This window comes from Notechis scutatus, chromosome 2 (genome assembly GCF_049901735.1).
Source record: "Notechis scutatus isolate UNSWTSFEM ecotype Mainland chromosome 2, rNotScu1.2, whole genome shotgun sequence".
NCBI lineage: Eukaryota > Metazoa > Chordata > Lepidosauria > Squamata > Elapidae > Notechis > Notechis scutatus.
In genome coordinates this window covers 195,023,801-195,045,319 of record NC_142010.1, presented here as the reverse complement: position 1 = coordinate 195,045,319, position 21,519 = coordinate 195,023,801, and the positions used below count along the sequence as shown (strand labels likewise).

Genomic DNA, 21,519 nt, shown 5'->3' with positions numbered 1-21,519 from the left:
AAATATGTATACAGGGATACCAATATACTAATATGATACTGTTGCTTTAATACTATACCATAAATAAAACTAGGGATAAAACTTGACTTAAATATTGTGATAACTGATTCTTATACAAGAATATATGCTAATACACATATACAAACACATGCATGCCATAATTACCCCTTAAGGCCCAGAATATCCTTCTCGCTATTTTTAAAGAAACACTTCTAATTCCTAGGCTCTAGATATTTGAAATATATAGTACAATAAATAGCTTCAAGGTCAGTTGAATTGTTTTCTATTGGCTTTTCAGACCCATTATAATTTCCAGTTTTACTATGTTTAACTCTCATTACTTCTAAGTTTTACTACTAAATTGTATAGTAGGCATGTTTACATAGTCAGCCATTCAGGCCAAAATATTTTATCTGCTTGCCTTTACATACTAAGTTGATCCTAAGAAAGTCTTGAGATAGCAGCTGTGCTTATTTCAGAAGTGGATACAGAGCAAATAGTTTACTTTAAATTTGCCTCATGGTAGAATTTGCACAATCCTATCATACAGGAATTTTTTGACCATACTTAACATACTACAATGACAATTAAATATGGTAAGATCAGAAAAAAGTAGGATGCCCAAAAAATAGAGCTCAGCTCACTGTTTAAAGGATATTTTATATTTTTTTTATAATTCATACTCTTTTTACACACACACACACAAATATTAACTAGATTGTTTCATGAATGTAGAAATATGATTTTAAATTTCAGATGGCAAAGATGGTTTATATTTTAGTACATAAACTGAGCCATATCCTATAATGGGCTACAATAAAGAGACAACTAAACTGAGGTTTATTAACTCCATAATAATTATTTTGACATAAAATAGGAGTAAAAGTTTGTATGGTACATTCATGCTGTTAATGCTTCCATAAAGTTATGCATTTGGTTAGTCAGGAACACTGATCATAATTACAGTGATAACAAATAGCTTAAGCTAAAAAAATGCATCTATCAAGACTAACATATAATTTTTTTGTTTGCTTTGCTTTAAAGGGCTGTGGTAACTCATCATTCACTAAAATCAGACAGGCTTGCTGGCCATAAGCAGAACATATTTTCTAGTGGTACACTTAATAGAAGAGCTTATTCATCCTTTTGATGCCAGTAGTAAGAAATAATGATCAACTGTAGGAAAACTGGAGAAAAATATATATTGTATGTTGGCCTTTACATTCTCTATGTGAAGCACAACAATTGAACCTCCATTCCTCCCCCTCTTCAAATACTGGGGTATGTATTGTGATGTCTGTATCACAATATCTTGCCTAATGATTTGTCTGACAAAGTTGGAGTGAATGTTAGTCTTTTGTTTGTTCAACAAAAACCAAATAGAAACTGGGATCTAGCTAATTTCTTAAACAAATAAGTAACAATAGCTGATTTTCAAGTTGGGGCAACATTCAGTAAGATATATTCCCAAACTACTTCTGCTTTTGTCATATTCTTGAAGAAAATATGCTGTTACATATCTAATACCGGAAAATGAACTTTGACTACATATTTTCTCTCATTAAAAAAGCTTAATGCAAAACTGCTATCCTGTTCCAATTAAGTTGCAAAGTTGTTAAACAAAGTGATTGGGTTAGTTTTCTGGATTTACTGCCACTCCCCATTTCTGGACAGCAAGAGCTGGTGAGAAATATATACCAGCCATGTCACTGATACAAGGATCAGATGAAATTTGACATCAGAAGTCTGATATCTATGAACTTCAGCAATCTATCCTTTACTAATACAAGGTAGCTACTAGAAGTCATGTGGGATCAAGAAAGCAGTTTACAAACTAAGTAACAAGCCTCACAGATCTGCAAAGATGCTACCACTCACCTTACTTTGGGAACAAGAAGACAACTTACCCAACATTGCACTCTTATGCTGCTATAGGTAATTCTCACTTAATATCCACTCATTCAGTGACAATTCAAAGTTAAAATGGCACTGAACCAAAGCAACTTACAACTAGTCCTCATAGTTGTGGCCATTGGGGCACCTCCGCAGTCACATGATCACAATCTTGGCAACCGCTTGCAATTACAACATTGTAATATCCAATGGTCATGTGATTGCCAATAGTGACTTTCAGTTCGTTTCCAATAAGCAAAGTCAATAGGAAAGCCAGAGTCACAAGACTGCAAGATGTTGCAACTAAGTGTGATTTGCCAACTGGAGCTGTCATCATAAGTTGATATGGTTATGGACCTTATGACTCCATCTGACCCAAGCTATCTGTTCTCATATCTCTTTGTCTCCAAACTCCTGTTTATCTAAGGAGAAGACTCCATTTTGTAATCTTCTACAAACCTTTTCTACAAACCTGTATCTTTTCTAGTTTACTAAACATAATTATGAGAGCTGGGTTGGTATAGAGGATACAGTACTGGGCTAGAAACTGGGACATCTTGAGTTCCAATCCCATTCAGCCACAAAGCCAGTTGGGTCACTCACTCTTAGCACTAGGAATGTGGCAATGGCAAACCAATTCTGAAACCTTGCTAGAAAGCTGCATAGATTTTTCCAGGTAAGACTTAACTATGAGTCTATAATGACTCATACATGCACACAGCACCTCGATACAATGACACCTTGCCCAACCTTTACAATAGAAAAACAAGACCTATAACCAGCTCTTTCTGAGAATAGTGGGAGGAGGCAGAATGGCTATCGGGTACTTGTGGGGGGGATGGCGGTCATGCATCAGCTTTCAATAGCCCACAACTGCTGGGTACATTCCATTTCTGTGGATCACTTGCTGTTGGTTTAATGGGGGAAAAAATAAGTTACAATGAGTTCATTTAAGAGGTTGGGAAAAGATGAAGGCAATCATAGAGTCACAGCAAAAAAAAAAGCCATCTTGTCAAGGCCTATGTGTGTTATTGTTAGAATCAAGTGGAGGAGAGACCATCATTATAAGGCTAATTCCAGGATCTTGATTACTCAAATGCTTTCCATCCACAAAGCAGAGGAACTTTCAACATCTATGTCTATTAGGATGTGCAAGTTCTACAGCACAGCCACTGAGACAGCATTAAGATTCCTGAACAACATGGAGGAAGTGACTGCTAGCCTAACATATGGGATGGAGGGAACTATCCCACCTTTTGCCTGGTGTGATAGTTGGAAGGTGCTGTCCAAGGTCCTGAGTTTCTAAATGGGCCCTAGCAGATGAAGGGAAGGGTGAACTACTCATGTAATCCCAAGGCTCTCAGGAATTGTGTGGATGACCATTCAAAGATGGTCATCCACACAAAAACCCTTGCCTTTTTAATGTCAGGACTTTAAAAGACACTGAATTATTGACCTTGGTATTGCTGCTAGATTCAAGTATAGTAATACAATTTTAGAGAAAGATGAAAAAATGATTAAAAATGTTAATAATAAATTTGTATGTAGTTTTATTGTCTTTTTCCCAAGGATGCATGTACTCGTACAATGCTAGAAATTAATTTTTGTTGTTAGCTGCCAGTTTTACAATAGCAAATACAGGAAAGCTAAAGTACACATTTCTTTCAATCAGTGGTATTTACATTTGTAGAAACAGCATTGGCTAAAATGTTAACATGGTAGGAAAGAGTCCCAAATAACATTTTAATTAAATATTTAATATTTTAATTAAATAGTGTTGGATTTATTTTTGCTCTACAACTTTACTTACATCAGTGAAGTAATTATTAATACTTTGGCTCCTATACAAATGAATTTGTATAGAAACATATTGTTAAATGCATTTCTGTTTTCTAACAGAAAATACTGTTTCTATTTCCCCCTTTTGAGTTATTCTGTTGTTTTACATTTTCAATATTTTATTGTAGTCTATACTAAAACTATCAACAAAATATGATTCTAGCATTTTTTCCTGGAGTTTTTAATTTTCCAATAATAATGGAAAATTAATACACGTAAGTACAATAACAAAATAATACTAACTTTATCAGTGCTGTCAATATGTTTGGCATTCTTTAAGATGTTTTAAACTTGAGAAAATGAGAAATCTTAAGAAAATTAACTACAATAGCTGAATTCATTAATTTAAACAGTACATTATATAAAACACAGTACATTATTATTTACATCACTTTGAACCCTTTGCTTCCCATTTTTTTTTAAAGGAAGTGGCATTCACGTTTATATATATATATATATATAAAATATGTGGATACTATAAAAAAAAATACCAGATCTGAGTTGAAAAACGTCAGATAATCACTAGGTGACAGGTTACAATTTTATGTCTTATTGCTGGAATCTATCTGGTCATATGGATTTTTTCAGCCCAGATCTGATAGATTTATTATCAGTCTTCACCAATTTTAATTGCCATGTAGAAATGCAACTTTTATTTCCAAAACAGTATAAATCATATGGATATTTTTAAGTTACTGATTATGTTCTAGGTAGTCATGTCATACAAACCTAAAAAAACAACAACAACAAGTCAGTAAAAGATAAATTATTTACATACTGAAGGTAGGGAAAACTTCTCATATATAAGGAGGAAGATAAATTGTATGTTTCCTTTCATCAACTATGTTAATGTGGATGATGGAATATTGCTACAATTTAGTAGAGGTGAAGACTCTCCTTCCCTGGTTCTCACAAGGGTAATGTCCAATTATCTTCTGAAAGCAGAACAGCAATGATTATATGTTAATATTAATGGAAGTTCTAAAATTAATGATTTTTAATATGACATATAACATGTTGAAAATGAGAATGATCTTGATAAAGTTTCTAGCAATGATAGGCTAGAAAACAGATTTGTAGACCTCATATACAATCCCTCATATCATGTGAGGGATTAAATGTTATGTATCTAGATACACAGAGTTTGAAAATATTTAGAAGTCTGTAATGACTATACGTTAATATAAATAACTCATTTTGATACCAGAGAAAGAAGCATCAACAGTTATTTTTACCACTGGAAATATTATCTCTTTGACATGCCTGATTATGGTTAGAGGACAACTAGGTAACCATAGATTATTTCAATCTGCAATCTGAAACTACATGGAACTGATGTTTGATGTTCTTTTAAAGAAGGAACAATAAGATGGTTGGGACAATTTTTATCAATGAGATCACTTAGCTGGCTGAAGTGGCTTGCAATTTTTTGTATTATGTTAATCTCAGGCCTTTTCTTCAACTTCCAGCAAAGATGATATCTTTGAAAGGCAAAGACATGGACAGATGTTTTAATTAGACATGGTATAAAATCCACTTAAATAATTATTGTGCAAATAATGTGTATTTTGAGACATTCCATATGTGATTTATGTGATGATAATTAGAAAAGAACTTGTGTGGGCATTGGAAAGTCAAATTTGGCAGCTAAGCAGATACTATACCCACTGTGGTAAAATAATACATTACTGTAGTGAGAACGTTCTTCCTGTGCTAAAATAAAGAAGGGTTAGGAATAGGCAATTAGATTCCTTCAAAAGACAAAATCAGACCATTGGAAGTGGATCAATTATCCAACTCACTTAATGCCATGTATTGAAAAAGGAAAGCTACCTTTTAAAAAATCTATTTTGAGAGATCCTTTCTGATACTGGGCAAAACTTTCAATGTTTCTATCTAATCTCTGCAACAAATGGAGTAAGATCAGATACTTAAAACTGCTTTGGATAGATTAAAAGCTGATTTGGAAAATATTTTCTGGCATTGGTTCACCAGTGAACTAGACAGCATCAAACTGAAGGGTGCTTTGTAGAATTGTGCTGCAACTTTGCAAGTTTCTTTCACTGCCACTGGAGGGAACTATTAAAGGATTGTAATTTGATGAAACTACATGGAACGGATGTTTGATGTTCTTTTAAAGAAGGAACAATAAGACGGTTGGGACAATTTTTATCAATGAGATCACTTAGCTGGCTGAAGTGGCTTGCAATTTTTTGTATTATGTTAATCTCAGGCCTTTTCTTCAACTTCCAGCTTCATGATTGCTAACAAGATTCTCCTTTGTAGGAGCCTCTTTTGGAAAAAGTCCCCTCACTAATAGAAGGAGGCTCTTTATGAAATCCACAACAGATGCTGAATACACCAGGCTTGGGAAAGCCTCTGCTCTATCTCCTGCAGGCTGTATTGAGGAAGATGTGCCTCAACACAAGGAGTTGGGAGTTAGCTATTAGGAGTTAGTTATTAGTTATTTGGAGAAAGAAAGGGAGAATCAGTTGACTATTGGGAGTATTCCTTAGCTGAGGGACAGTTTGCGTGGCTAAAACCTTCCTGCAATTGTGGAAGAATGAATTGATCACAACTGTCAGGGAGATTCAAATTTGGCAGCTGGCAAAACAGGAGACTCCGCTTTTAGTACCGTAAACCAGTGATCCCCAACCTTTCTTATGCCACGGCCCGGTATCCCCAACCTTTTTTATGGCGCGGCCCGGTACCGGCATTAGCTGGGCGCCGCCATCTTTTTTTGATGAAAAAGTGCTTCCAGTGACCTCACCGGAAGCACTTTTTCATCAAAAAGATGGCGGCGCTAGCTCGGTGAGCTTTTCCAGGTAGAAATGGCTCTACCCGGAAAAGCTCACCGAGTGAGCGCCGCCATCTTTTTGATGAAAAGTGCTTCCAGTGAGCTTTCTACCCGGAAAAGCTCACCGGAAGCACTTTTTCATCAAAAAAAGATGGCGGCGCCAAGCAAACCAGCGGCCCGGTAGGACTTGTTCCACGGACCGGTACCGGTCCGTGGACCGGTGGTTGGGGACCCCTGCTGTAAACGGCTGTCTTTTGCAGCAACAACAGCAATAGGCACTCAGGGATCTTTAGCAACAACTACAAGAGTTCCAAGAGCAATCATTTTTTGTCTCAACTTTTGCATAGAACAGTTTAATTATAGACTATAAATTCTGTCCAAATACTACACGTCTCCTTTTTAACCATGCAAATACTTTGGGGGGTGGGGGGGGAAGTAACTTTGAATCAGTATTGACTCCTGGCAAATGCAGGTTCCTGCAATTTTCTTGGGAAGATTTCAGTTTGCCATTGCCTGCCTGAGAGACAACAGCTGGTCCAAAGTCAGCTAATTGGCTTTGTGCCTCAAGCAGCACTAGAACTCACAGTCTCCCAGTTTCTAGCCTGCTGTTTTAACCACTACAAAACATTTTAAAAAAATTGAATTCAAGTTTGATGTATAGTAAATACAACTGGGAATTATTAGAATGTGGAATGTGAACCCACTAACCTACAGTATTTGTAAAAGGAATAAATGATTTAGTACATATGAAAGATTAGATAAACTAATTTTAGAAATGCTTGTAGAGTTGTTTGGAAAAAAAAACAAAAATGTTTTTCACTTTGCTAATGAAAAAATGACTGATCAGAATTTGCCAGCCTTGTTTTAGTATTTTGGCAAAAAAAGGCTGCTTCAAAAAACACGTCCACCTACACACCTACCTACCCACCCAGCCTCACCCTCTTGCCTTTTGCCTTCATATTAATGCCATCAGGCCTGTAATATGTTCCCCCCTCCCCCAAAGTATGACTGAGAAGATAGCATTTCAACTCTGATAAAAAAATCACCATTTTAAATTAAGCCTTTATATTTAGCCAACATATCAAAAGGAACGTTGCATTACCTTTTTGTAAATACAGATTTCTAAAAGCCAGACTCCAAAAAGATTTCAAAATGTTTGAAGATTGCCAAAGTGAAGTAAAGGTGCTCCTCACCATATGACCACCATTGGGATAGAAATCTTGTTCATTAAGCAAGACACTCGTGTGATAGCTTCACTGAAAGGCTGCAATCCTGACACTTCAAGTTGTGGTCATTAAGCAATCTCCCAGGCTGTTAGGTGGATGGAAGGAACAACCCAGGAGACCTCCAATTCCATACAGACCGAAATCCTCCTGACAGGCAGCCCATTTGTTCTCAAATGTCCTTGCAGTCCTCTAAAAGATTTCAGCTCCTCTTTGTGCATGAAGGGAGAATCCTTCAGCAGGCTGCACTAACAGAACTGAAATCCTGAAGATTTCTACTCTGTTCCTGCAGCCCACCAAAGGATTTCAGCTCCCCTATGTTCCTTCTGCTTGCAAATTTCCCTGCCAGTTTCCCCAAGGACTTTCTGGAGAAGATTGCAAATGGTGGTCACATGATCATGGGGCATTTGGCAACCAGTCATAAATGCAGTTATAGTTGCCAAGTGCCCAGATGTCTCCTATGTTCTCATATTTTTCTTGCTGCTGCATCATACTAAGGGCAGATAACAGATAATCAGGGTTGGAACGGACCTTGTAGGTCATCTAGTCCAGGGGTCGCCAACCTTTTGGACCTCAGGGACCACCAAATTCATAATTTTAAACCCCATGGACCAGAGACCCTGGAAAAATCCCAAAAAAAGTCTGCAAGAAAATTCCCCACCCCATTTTCTTACCGATCGATCATTCTTTATTTGGGATCGCAGGATACCATCGCCAGCTCCGTTCTCAGGGGGAAAGAGAGAGAGAGAGAGAGAGAGAGAGAGATACTTTTGGCTTCATGCAAGGAAAGCAGCAGAAGCAGCAGAAGTCTTTCTTTCTCTCCTCCAAATGCTGCCAGAAATGAGTCTTTGTGAGACTTGTCGCACCAGCACAGCCTCTTGGAGCAGGATGCCTTGCAGGGTCCCAAAGACTCATTTCTAGTGGAGTTTGGGGGAGAGAAAGAAAGATTTTTGCTGCTTTCCTTGTGTGCAGCCAAAAGCAGAAGAAAGAAGCAGAAAGAAGCAGCGAGGCAGGTGGGTGAGTGGGGCAAGTTCCTCCCTCCACCCTTTCCCCCCTCCCCTCACTATCTCGTGTTCACAATGCAAGCGAAGCAAGCCATGGCCCATGTGGGCGGCACAACCTTGTGTTCCTGTGCATCTTCAATTTGGGGTGTGCTTTGGGGGTGACATTTCTCTGCGGACCACCAATATTTTCTTGCAGACCACCAGTGGTCCCCAGCCCACTGTTTGGTAACCACTGATGTAGTCCAAGCGAGAGACCCTACACCATTTCTGACAAATGGCAGTCCAATCTCTTATTGAAAGTCTCAAGTGATGAAGCTTCCACAACTTCCAAGGGCAAGCTGTTCCATTGGTTGATTGTTCTCACTGTCAGAAAGTTTCTCCTTATTTCCAAGTTAAATCTCTCCTTATTCAGTTTCCATCCATTGTTTCTTGCCTGGCCTTTGGATGCTTTAGAAAATAGCTTGACTCCTTCCTCTCTGTGACAGCCCCTCAAATATTGGAAGATTGCTATCATGTCTCCCCTGGTCCTTCTCTTCACTAAACTAGCCATGCCCAGTCCCTGTAACTGTTCTTCATATGTTTTAGTCTCCAGTCCCCTAATCATCCTGGTTGCTCTTCTCTGTACTTTTTCTAGAGTCTCAACATCTTTTTTATAGTGTGGTGACCAAAACTGGATGCAGTACTTTAGGTGTGGTCTTACTAAGGCTTTATAGAGTGGTATTAGTACTCACTTGATCTTGATTGTATCCCTCTGTTAATGCAATTTAGGATTACATTAGCTATTTTCGCTGCTGCTGCACACTGCTGGCTCATATTTAGTTGGTTGTCCACTAAGACTCCAAGATCCCTCTCACAGTTACTTCTATTTAGGCTGGTTTCACTGAGTCTATACGTGTAATTTTGTTCTATCTTGCCTAAGTGTAGGACTTTACTTTTCTCTACATTGAATTTCATTTTGTTAGTTAAGGCCCAGTGTTCTAGTCTGTCAAGATCCATCTGGATCTTGAGCCTATCTTCTTGGGTGTTAGCTATTCCTGCCAGCTTAGTATCATCTGCAAATTTGGTAAATTCCCCTTCTATTCCCTCATCTAAGTCGTTAATGAAGACATTGAAGAGTTTTAAAAAGATGTGGTCATGTCATTGGGGAGAATGGGTATAGCATGACAATTTAGGATGCCAGAATGCTTTAAGGCCTATAAACTCCACTAACTGAGGCCATTGTAACTTTGAACAGTAGTAAATGACCAATTGGAAGTCAAGGGCTACCTACAAAATGACAGTTGCAATGTCTTTTTTTTAAAATGATAAATGCTTTCCAGACAAAGACCAGTACCCAGAGTCCATCAGACATAGACAGCAATGGGAGGTTCAGAGGTATCACTGGCACAATGCCTTGTGTCTTTGTGATAAATATCATGTACATTTTAGCACAAAATTATTAATGACCTCCATCACATGCTTTCATAGTAAAGGATGAGACAGTGTTATGAATCATATGGTTCATCTGTCATCCTTTCAACCACCAAAATTAGGTTTGGTCACAATTTAAGCACTGACATTTGTTCATTAAAAAGGGTATTTTTTATATCATTTGCATTGATCTTAAATACAAGAAATACATAATATTATCTTTTTTTTTCTTAAGAGGTTTTAATATGAAACTGCAAAGGAGAGATGGTGAAATCCTATGTGAATCTATTATCTACCTTGCAAAATAAAGCAAAAAAAAAAAAATCTCACAGCATACCACAAAAAGACTTTTTTTTTACAACAGATGTTACCTCTGAATAATAAAAGCCTCACTGATACAGCAGCTTTCTGTTCTTCAAGTAAAAAGCTCAGTATGCAGGATCAAGTATAAATGAAGTTTTGCAAATAGAATATATTTATGGGGTAAGTGGAAGCTTATCGCCATCTGCTGGAAACATTTAATTTTCCTGATACTTTTTTGATATATAAATAATAGGAAGACTGTTGAGAAGGGTATGTCTTTATCATAACAGATTGATACGGTAAGACCATGTATATGATATAAGAGCTTAAATGTGTGTTTCAAAATATAACTGGATTTCTTTTTGATACTGACCATAACTTTAGTGAAAAATGGGAAAGACTAATTTTAAGATTAATCATGGCTTACTTGTAACCTTCTATGTGAGAATTAATTCTTGCAAATAAATTATTTTATCTTTTTTGTTGTTTATATTCCTATGACCATGTGGAAATCTAGCTTTCTATGGCCTTTGCATTATATTGACCCAAGCAGCAAAGAGATACTCGTTTTTAAACATAATTTACCTTGAAAACATACACTGAAATGAAGTATAGATATTTTAGTCAATTCTTGCTCTTGTTCTTTTAAACTTGCACAAGATTCTTAAGAATACATCCCTTCCCAAAATAATCGAGAGAGAGAAACCCAAATAAATTATAGAATTGATAAGGCATACATTATTAGACTTTGAGCACATTGTATGAAGACTAGCTCTTTACAAAAGTCTTTAATGCTGGTAAAACTCCAAGGAAAGAGAAGATGATCAGCAGTGAGGCAGATGAACTCAATTACACTGGTGACAGGTATAAAAAGACTTGAAGGATCAGGTTGGGAACAGATTGTCCTGGAGAAAATCTGTGTGTTTTCCAAGAACCAACATTGACTTGACAGCATACGATCAATTAATGTATCAATCAACAGTTCTGCAACTCTATTCCTTCTTTCCCTTCGTTGCATTGTTTCTTCGACACTATTTCTCCAGTGTCTAATTTTATGCAAGGGCGGAAGAAAAGCTTTAATTTACACATCAACAAAATGCTCACTCAGTTCAAAACTTCCTGTGGCTTAAGGTCTCTTTTCTTAATTACATCTGTTAGTCTCACTGACTTTTGTTGTTGATTTCCCAGGAGTCACCAACAAAGGAATATATATACACACACACAGACAAACACGTACACAACCATGACCTTAATTAGAAAACCCAGGCAAACATCTCTTGTGACAAGTAGCACTATTCTCCTCAGCTTGTTTCAGTAAACCTGAAATTCTTAATCCACTCAAGATTGCACTGTCTAAGAACAGTAGGTGAGCACTTAATTAAAATTCTTGTTTTTCAAGATCAGTCTTTTTTTTAAAATTTCTGTGTGCTGCTAATAAATCTCATCTGGAAGGTATACATACTTCAGAATCTAACTACTCAGAAATTGGTGTGAAGTTGTGATCTGACTTCCTATGTATATTCCTCATTTTCTCTTTTTATAATCCATTCAATGTCTCTCTACTTTCTGCCGCTGCAGGAAAAAGAAATTCTATGTTGCTCAGAATTTATAATCAGAATATCTAGTTTTGATAAATATGGCTCACATATGCAGATTCTCATACAGTTTATGCTAATGCTGTAAATTCCTTCTCTTCCATCCACACTTGAAACAATTTATTGAAATAGGATATTTTTCAAAAAACACACTTTCATTTGAATCTTAAAACACTTTTGCATTTTCATACTGTGAGTTAAGTCTTCAATTAATGAAGGATACAAAGAAAGCAGTTGTATCACTTTTCTCCTAGATATATTACTATATTAAATATTTTTAAGCAATTGCCTGGAATGTAGTTGTATTTCATCTAAATCAAATCAACCAATAAAACTGTTTAACAGAAAATAGTAACTATTTGTTAGAAAGTAATGTTCAGAATATTGTTGTCAGACACACGGAAAACAAGGAACTGTCAGGAAAATGGATCGCCATAATGAAATGGGCCAGATCTTTCCAGTATGACACTTCACTGAAAATAAGGAGAACAAATTGGATTCTGTCAAGCAATTGATGAGTAGATATTGCCTTGAGTTCTATTACAGCAATGGTTTCAGTTTTCTTTCTTAACATTCTATGTAAGGAAGAGATTCGCAAAAGACTCTTAGCCAGCTTAAACTGCAAAATGCAGATTTTATTTAAATCTATTCATTTAAATTTGCCCATTTTAACATTTTAAATATCCATATGATATTAAGTATATACTAACTCTCCTCTTAAGAAGTCACATTGTAGGATTTTCCAAATTTTGCTTTGTTATTTAATTATTTATTATTCTTAGTCCCTGCCTCATATTTTAGGCTGCTTTAAATAGATGAAGTGAAGCTGGGTCTGGACTACACCAATACATGCTTTAAGAAGGAAGTTGCCCTACAGCAGGGGTGTCAAACTCGCAGACTCCCAGCAACGTCAGGTGACATATCATGATTTTTCCCCCCCCTTTGCTAAACTGGGCATGGGAGTGGCCAGCACATGATGCATCCAGCCTATGGGCCCTGAATTTGACAACCTTGCTCTACAGTCTGAATTACTTCTTCATGTAAACAGTCTTCTCTAAATACTAACAAAATTAGATATTAGGAAGACAAGTCCAAAATTTTAAATAGTATGCCACACAATTGTGCATTCTTTTTATTAAAAGAATCCAGCAGTGTTTTATTGTATATAGTAATTGATATTCTGGAACCATAAGTCAAGCATGACATTTTCCTATCTTTCTATAAACAATGTATCACAGAAGCCCATATCACTGAAGCAAATTAGCAATGACGTCTGACTAACCTAAAAATGTAATTATAATGCATCAATACAACTAATGAAATAATAATCTGGAAAAGCTGGAATAAAAAACATTATTGGCTTTCTAAAAAATTGGGCCAAGATTTATCTCTATAAAGATAAAAAGAAATGTATCTCTTTTTGGTCAACTAATTACATCATTTTATACTTCGCATTTTATTTTAAGAAGTATCAGAACAAATTCAAGTTGTCATTAATGCTAACACTAAATGCAGAATGAAAGTACTTAGGCTAGAATATAATATAAGATTTTAGACACAGACTTTTAATCACTATGTATTATAAATTTGCTGATATTCCAATTCTTTCTGTTTTAAAGATAATAATTTTTAGTCAAGTTTTTATGTTATATCATCTAATTACTGAATTGTTAATAGTTGGGCAACCACTAGTCTGTGCTGTTGTATAAGAAATATTGTATACAAAACAGACAAATGTTTCATAAAAATGGCAGCATTCAGCACAGTAACTACTCTTTCTATTTTAGACAGCACACTGTTTCAACAACATGATAATTTTTTTTGTAATAAACACAAACTAGTGAGTCTTTTAGTCTTAGAAATTCTATATTATATAGCAACAATGAAGTCTCAGAAGCTTTCCTATTTTTTCTTGGAAATTTTTGTGAGAGAGTGAAAAAAAGATTTAAACAGCTTTCCAAAATTGCCATAACAAACAATTTGTAACATTGTATTTAAGCAGATTTTTTTTCAGGCGTTCTCTTGCCATCTCTATAGTACTGTATATAGAATTAAACTAAAAGATTAGACAGTGTTCAAACTACGGTGTATTATTTTAGGTTCCAGCAAAGTTGTGTGCATAATTTTTATGAGTTAAGCTTTTCATATAGGATATAATTACTTCAACACTAAATATTATTGAATACTAGTTAGGGAGAAAAAGACTTATGGGAATGTATTATCACATACAGTGCCGATATGAACACCAGAAAGGATTTGGGAGTTTATTTGGTGCATTATCCCCCAACTGCTAAGCAAACAGACGAGTCTTATCATATTAATAATGTGTAGAAAGTGTAAATATTATTATAATCTAACAGTGAACTCTACTGAACCTGATAGAATTTACTATGAGTAAACAGAAATGACAAGCATTGAATCTATATAGACAGTCCACTTTAATAGTTATGATTTCATTTGTTGTTGCTGTTTTAATCACGCCACTCTTTTCTTCTTTCAGATAATTTATCTATGTCCCACCTTTCATTCAGGTGCTCCTTCTTATTTTATTATGCTTTAAGAAGGAAGTTCCCAAACAATATTCAAAAATATTGTTAATCAGTACATGTTTATGAACAGTAACATTGTTGAAAGGATGTGTTTGTCTGGCACCATGATCATCCCCAAATCCTGAGTCTAAATACAGGCAGCTAGAGTTCCAAGAATAGGGAGTCATTAGAAAGTTGCAAGGCAGAATTGCACAGCCGAAAATAGGCTGCAGAAGGCTCCCCTGTGCTCCATTTTGGCTGTCAGAATGCTGCAGGAGGCATCTGTCCCATCCACAGTCATCCCCCACATGGCCAGCCCATAGAGGAGACTACAATGCTGATCTGGCCCTTGAAGAAATTTAGTTTGACACTCCTGGCGTAGAGACTTTGTGAACAATAAGTATATGATATGTGAAATGCAGATTATAGAGGTAGACTTCCAGGTTTTTATTTCCTTTGGAGAATCCTTTACCTAAGCCATAATAATAATATAAACCCTAAAATAATTTTCCAATGCAGCATCATGATTTAAAAAGCAAAGCAAACCATCTGTTACTTTTAATAAGAAAGCCTCTTTACCTACAATAAATTCCTATCCATCATGTATTCCCTTTCAAGATAACATCAAACAACATTCAGAAATGAAATGAGGAATAAACATAAGAAATTAAAGATACGAGTTAAAACAAAATGATGTACATCTGATTTTAGTTTATATCAATGTTATTGCTAGACTTCTGCATAGCCTCCTTGCAAGCTATCATTGTTGTCATCACTCCCATACGGTAATGTACACACTGTGTTTTGTTCTTAAATATTTCACAAGAAGAGTTCTCCACTCCTCTACTCGTTGTAGAATACCTTATGCCACCAGACTTGAAATTCTAGAACTAGAAAACCTTGAATTACGCCGTCTTCGGTCTGATTTAAGCATGGTATATAAAATCATACATTGCAATGTCCTACCTGTCAATGAATACTTCAGCTTCAACCATAACAACACAAGAGCACACAATAGATACAAACTCAAAGTTAACCGCACCAAACTTGATTGCAGGAAATACGACTTCAGCAATAGAGTGGTCAATGTCTGGAATACTCTACCCGACTCTGTAGTTTCTTCCCCAAACCCCAAAAACTTTAACCTTAGACTGTCTACTATTGACCTCACCCCTTTCCTAAGAGGTCTATAGGGGGCGTGCATAAAGCGCACCAATGTGCCTACCGTCCCTGTCCTATTGTTTCTCTTATTCTTCTTTTATTTTTCTTATATGTACCCATTTCATGTATTCACAACTATGTATACACTTATACTTATTATCTTGTAAACAATTGGCAAATCAAATAAATAAATAAAAATAAATAAATAAATAAATGTCTCATTTATTTATTTCTACCTTGCATCATCTTCATCCAGTCACAACTCTCTTGGTCATCTCCTTCTCCATCCACTCATATTTCCTTTATATTTATTTATTTACTTGGAAATTTGAACATGGATTCTTTCCATATTGTCAAGCCACTTCAATATACTTTTTTGAACTTCTCACTCACTTATTTTCAATAAACATTGGTTCATGTCACATTCTTTATCTTATCTCTTGTTTTGAACACAGTATAATCATTCTCATTGCATTCAACTTGGATGCTTTTCCTTGCATAACAAATTCTCACTGAAACAAAGCAAAGTAAGCAGAAATATGCTTTTTATAGATAGCCATTTTTGCTTTATTGGACAAACACTGATTCTTCATAATTTGCACTTCTTTCTTTTCCATTAACATTTACACATATTAAAATACCTCCATTCATTTTCCCATCTTTAGTAAACATTCTAGCAAGATATGCAACATACACATTTTTATTTTACCATTTATGTAGAATTTGCAATCATTCACTGCATTTTTCTACTTAAACAAAACTACCTTGGCTTTTGATTCAGTAATGTTCATAGTCCTCATTGTACCATGTAATCTACATTGTTGCAATTAATTTGGATTTTTAGCCAATTGCAGATATTGATTCACATCTGCAACCAACACATCTTTATATATATATCTGAAAAATATTAAAAATCAAAGGAGATGTCATATATTAATTTTTCTCTTGCTAACACACATTCTTTTTTTTTTAAACAAATTTTATTCAGTTTTTCACATTAAAAACAAAAATCTCTTTTTAGTGGACAGCATATTTCCGGATCATCACCTTTACATACAAATATGACAGCAATTATATGTTCATATATGCATACTTAATTATATTATTACCTTTTCCATTCCAAATTTTCAGTAAGGAGAGAAACAAACACATTAATTCTAGCCTCTTTCATTAATCTCAATTGAAACATCTTTTTGTTTCATTTCAATTATTTCAAATATAATCCTTTAATATTTATTTTAAAAATAAAGATAAACAATATGTGTTTGCCTAATAATAATAATAATAATAATAATAATGATAATAATAAAAAAATTACCAATGTCTCTCCTTGCTTTTAATAGCCTATATTAACTTATTAATTTAGTTGGTTCTTTAGTCTGTCATATTCCCTTTCCATTACACGTTCTTTTTATAAATTCTATATTAATAGAAATTTTAACACACACAAAAAAAACAAGTATAGGTTTCCCCCCTTTTACTGTTTTGAGTGTGACACCTCAATGATTAAAATATACCTTTATTCCCTCATCTTCATTCCCAATAAACCATTATTTTTAAGAAGTTACAATAATAATCATTACATCTTTTCATTTGGATTCCGCAGCATATTTTCCCCGCTTGATTTTTTAATAAGAGTTATCAGTATCTATATTACCCTATTTTATAAATGTTTTTAATTGCAGAAATATTCTTATTACCCCTTGTCATCCTGCAGAATCCCCTTTTTAATTCATCAACCATTATCTCTGAAAAAACAATTTTTCAACATTTTACTATTTCCGTATTTCTTTATTTCATGCACCTGTTTCTTACTGCTTCTCCTCCCCCTCTTTTCCCCATATCTTTTCTCATTCCAATTTATATCCCTCTCTTTCTTAATATCTTCCTTTCCCCTTTTCTGCTGGGTCTTTCTGCCTTTCCTGACTTCACAGGTATTCCCCCTTTTGATTGCCTTCTTAAATTTCAACTTTTTAACCTTCCTTCTTTCCCTACTTCTTTGTAGTGTTCTTTGTGTTAATTGTCTATTTAAAATGTCTTCTCCTTGAATCGACTCCTCCTCCTCTGAAGCTCTTTCTTCTTGTTCTTCAATCGCCATTTCGATTTTTTCTAACACAGAGCAAAGTGATTTGCCTCTTTCCTGTAGTAATTCTCTCATATTTTTAAGTTCCATTTTTAATTCCCGAAGAGATATCATCATTACATACTCTTATATTTATGATCGTTAAAGTCCACCAAAAAAAAAAAAAAAAAAAACTTTTACTTTCCTTCTTCTTTCAATTTTCTAAAGTTCTCAGTTATTCCAGCCGAGGGTCTATACCAAAAACATCAATCAATCCCACAGTCAGTCTTTCCTTGCTTTTTTCTTTATTCTGGTTCTGCTTTCACTTTCTAAGATTCTTACTTTGTTTCAATATTTCCTTAATGTTATATCCACACAAGTTCATTCAGAAACAAGATGCTTTTTCCTTTTGTTTGATCTCAAGTTTTTGCCAAAAGGTGGCAAAATGGAGACATTATACAAAGTCTTCACCTTTTCCCCCTATTTTTTTATTTAGGATTTTTTAAACCTCAATATTCCAGCACAGTCCAGTCTCCAATTTGTAAACTTTATTATTATTATTATTTGACAATCTTAAGTCCAGCTTTATTTTATGCCTGTTTATTCCCAAAATATTTTAGTCCAATTTAGTTAAATCTTTAGTTTCAGCTTCTTCCTTTCCTGGTTCGAAGCCCCACTTAGCTGTCAAAAATATTTTCTTTTTTTCCCCCCTGTCCCTTTGTAATTTCGCTGATCACTTTTCTTTTCTTAAAAATTCCATGTTACCTTAATCCCAGGGTACTTTTGTTTAGTTGTATTGCCCAATTGTCCCGGTTCAGATGTTATCCACCTCTTTCTTCCCTCCTGCACAAATCTTAATCCAGCTGAGTCCTCCTCTTTGGGGTGGTCATTTTAAACCACCGTTGCAGTCGTCTTCGGGGGGGGAAGACCAAGCCCAGGGGGGGAGATGCGGCTCCCCTCAACCTGGCTTGTGGCTTCCCCTTACTCCACCGCCCCTCCAAGGCAGCTTCAGCCCCTAATCGTAATGATTGGGGCTCTCCAACGAAAGAGCATGGACCATAGCTACAGAGAGTCGCGATCTACGGTCCGTCAGCGAGGAGGCTCCGCCTTCTTCCACTAATGCACTTATTCTTGCTATCTTTCCTTTTGTATAAGATAACAGAGGCAATATTATTGTAATCATCAGGCACATCTGTAAATTCACATAACTGTTAAACAAGTGATACACTCCCTCTGTAAGAAAAGAATATTTTAATATTTCTACAGATGCACCTTCTACATTTATTACACAGTTAGTCATGTGACAGCAAGATGTCGGATATGAGACGTAGGATATGTATCATCTTTTCATTGAAATTTTTGTGGGATAATTGGCCAAAATTGTTGATCATTCTCATTGCTATAACATGCCTAAAATATTTTCTTATCTCTAGAAAAACAGCTTTAGAATAGATTATATTTAGATAGATAGATAGATAGATAGATAGATAGATAGATAGATAGATAGATAGATAGATAGACAGAGATAGAAAGATAGAGATAGATCTATCTATATTTATCTATATATGTATATGTAATATATATCTACATCTATATGTATGCACATGTATATTTAATGTATATCTATATATCTATATCTATATGTGTGTGTCTGTATATGTTATATATATATATATGTAGGTCTAGGTGTGTTCTGGTCTTTTCCCGTGTAAGATTAAGAGTATCTTGGCGACGTTTCGGCAATGTCCCACTTAAGAAACATCGCCAAGATACTCTTAATCTTACACGGGAAAAGACCAGAACACACCTAGACCTACATACCTGTACCCATGAAAATCTACGAAAATGGCTTCTCTGATAATTCTGTAGCTGGGGTTTTCTATAGTGGCTAGGGTTTTGGTGCCATTGAAGTCGATGCTATGACCTGTGGCTTTCATGTGTTGGACTAGTGATGAAGTGTGTTCCAGCTTTTTTGCTGCATATTTGGGTTCATCCAGGTGGGTACTTATTCTTCTATTGGTCTGTCCAATGTATGTCGCAGGGCATGATGCACAGAGGACTCAGTATATGCTTCATATATATTAAAAACTTCATATATATTAGAAAAACCAATCAAGCAGAACACAGAAAACTCCAAGACCAATAAACACAGACCAAGACTCCCAACCAATCAGGATGAAGAAAAAACCATTCTGGCACAGCAGTAGGCTAGCACCAAATTTAAAACTGAAACGGCTGTGAAAGTCTGACTCACAGACAAACACTATACAGAAGCCTGATGATGGCAGATGAGATTCTGCCGAAACGTTGCTACAACTTTAAAAGCACAACTATAATGACGTGGGAAAATACCCGAACAAAGCTGAATATTATACATATAAATACCCGCGAAAACTTAAGAATATATATATATGTGACTGGAAGGTTTGAGCCTGCTGTGAGCTTTGAGCCTGATGTATCAGAAGACACAGGTTCGAGTAATGAGAAAGGTTTGGCATTGGAATTGGAGCCCGCTCTAATAAGAGATGCAGACCTGAGCCAGGAGGATGAGGGAGTGTCGGAAACACCATCCTCTCCTGAACCTTCCACATCAATCATGCCTCAGGTGTCAGCAGCTGATCCACAGAACATACCAGAGTCCTTGAGTGATGACGAATGTTGGGTTGATGCAAGGACTAGACGCAGGTTGAGACGTCAAGCACAATTTGAAAAGAAACGTCAAGTCAGAGACTAATTAGAGAGACTGACACGCTCCTTCAAGGAATATAAGGAGGCGTGTTAGTTAACGGTCCTTGTCCGGATCAAACTTCGTTAATTACTGCGCAGCTTTGAAGAAGCCTCCTGTTCCTGAATCATCTTGTGGCTCGTTATCTTGGCTTGAAGACCGTTTCTGGGAAAGCTGCCAACGACTACAGAGAAAAGTTAACTCTGTGGTTTCTGGTATTATTTGTTCGTGTTTATTTCTTGGGACATTTGGACTCTCACTTGTGACTACAAGTGAGACAGAACATAAACATATACATATACATATACATATACATATACATAAGCATATGCATATGCATATGCATATGCATATACATATGCATATACATATACATACATACATACATACATACATACATACATATATATATATATACATACAGAGAGAGAGAGAGAGAGAGAGAGAGAGAGAGAGATGGTATTCAGCTTTGTTCGGTTATTTTCCCACGTCATTATAGTTGTACTTTTAAAGTTGTAGCAACGTTTCAGCAGAATCTCATCTGCCATCATCAGGCTTCTGTATTCTGTATTGCATATTGTGTATATGTACATGTATATTTAATGTGTAGAAAGAAAATAATACATTGTTTATAAGAATGATGATGTGCCTATATCAATAATATGCAACCACATAGATATATTTTCTCCAAAAGGATCTATATTCAACCTGATTCTTCTGGTCTTTTCCAATAATGGATCCATCACCGCTGTAGTGGAATCCATCCCCCTTGCTGCTAGTCATCCTCTTCTTTTCTTTCTCAGCATTATAGACTTCTGTAGAAAACTATGTCTTTGCATAATAGGCCCATTGTGCCTCAAGTGAGAATTCTGGATTGGTTTTGCTTGATTATCTGTTTGTTTTCTTGACTATGAATGGAATCCTTAGGAGTCTTCTTCAATACTGAACTTCAGAAGCATCAATATTGATCAACCTTCCC

The 21,519-nt window shown here is 35.6% G+C and overlaps 1 protein-coding gene across 28 annotated transcripts in view; it reads right to left on the bottom strand.

Annotated features, from left to right (window-relative positions):
• The window catches only part of PTPRD (protein tyrosine phosphatase receptor type D), a 1,313,296-nt gene that overhangs the window by 991,975 nt on the left and 299,802 nt on the right, over nt 1-21,519 (bottom strand). The gene's annotated exons all lie outside the window — the stretch shown is intronic.